Raw genomic sequence first — 1,778 nt, 5'->3', positions numbered from 1 at the left:
CGACAAAAACTGTGAAGAAGTTGAGAGTTAGAAAATCAAACATCCACCAGTCTAGACATGCAATCGAATCAAGTTAGATGAGCATCAATCATATTCTCCCAATAGGCAAACCAGTTTGTTCTCTAGTTTAATGTACATCTCAATATTTATAAAAGTATTTCCTTAATAGAGTCATATTTTAGCAGTATTTTTCTAATTGAACAGTAGAAAGAAAAATATTAATTAATTCTCTCACCATATGTTTTAAGAGTCTCATATATTTTAGGAAGGCTAGTAGAAAGGAAAATATAAATTAATTCTCCTACCATATATTTTAGAAAATCTAGTTAATATAAAAAAAAATAATAAATTAAAAAAATAGTGAAAAGATAATTTTTTCTAAAGAAGAGTCTTTTAATGAAGGATAAAAAATTCAAATATTTTTTTAAGGGTCTTCACACTTTTAATGTATTATAGATTATAGATATAAATTATAGATATAGATATAGAATATAGATATAGATATAAACTTGTTGGGTACTGATTAGTACTTTAGTTTAATTGTGTACAAACATTCATGTCTTATTAAATTTTTATATTTTTTATTAAAATCTTGATATCACTAGAAAAAATGTTGTGACTAATTAATTGGTAGCCGTGGGTTGAACATTAAAAATTTACACTATTTAAATATTATAAATACTAGAAGGGTGAGTGGATTTTGTAGTATTTTCTTTATTGAGATTCGATATCCCTTTAATTAGGTTCAGAATTATTTTATTGCTACTGCGGGTTGCAACATATTTCCACGGCCTTTTAATATTGAAAAAGCAAATTATTAGTATTTTTTTTGTTATTATTAATTAACTTTCTATTCTCTAATATATATTTTTTTAAACACGAGTCTTTTTTGGTTAGGATTTTCTTTAATTCTTATCATAATTAAAATTACCTTTATTAGTGGAAAAAATTAAGATCTCTTTCGTATTTAATTAATTTTTTCTTAAAGGAAATGTTTTGAACTTCAATAAATCGAGCATTCATTCCTCTCATACAAATCGTATAGTCGTTAAAAGTTTTGTTTAGGAAAGATTATTCTCACTTTTTTTGTATGTTAATTTAATAATAATTTTTTTCAGTATGTAGGTCATTTGACTGGACCATATTTAATATTATATTTCTTTTATATAGATTTTTTGTCGTCTAATTTATTGTTATCAAAATTTACAATTATTAGCTTTCACATCTGTGAAGAGAACTTTTTGGCAACTTGCCCTCTATGTTCGATCTCAAATCTCCCACATGGTATATCCACTTTTCATCAACTCAACTATGCCCTCCGGGCATGTCTGAATGAATTTTTACCATTTAAAAATAGAGAGAGAAAGATTGGGACTAAGAATATGTTAAGGTTAGATTTTGATTGGAGAAAGAATTGTGCTTGACAAAAGTAAAAACATCAATATCTTTTTTTGAAACTTCTAAAAGTTCAAATGTATTGAATTTTTCATGAGTTTATATTCTTTTTATTGATATTTAATTTAAATATATTATTTAATGTATTTACATTTATGCTAAAGTCGTCTACTCATTGATTTAAATACATTCAGCTCTCTTCTTTTATATTAAATACGCGTGCAATCAACGTACACTAAACTAGTTAACTATAGGGTGTTTGGCACAATCCAAATATCAATTGAATTAGAACAAAGAGAAGACAAATTTGCGGATTTAAATATTGTGTCTATATTTAGAATGTGTGGCAGTGTGACTTTAGGATATAATCTCCGGTTACTAAT

This window comes from Capsicum annuum, chromosome 3 (genome assembly GCF_002878395.1).
Source record: "Capsicum annuum cultivar UCD-10X-F1 chromosome 3, UCD10Xv1.1, whole genome shotgun sequence".
NCBI classification, from domain to species: Eukaryota; Viridiplantae; Streptophyta; class Magnoliopsida; order Solanales; family Solanaceae; genus Capsicum; species Capsicum annuum.
Note: the sequence above shows the minus strand (reverse complement) of the source record.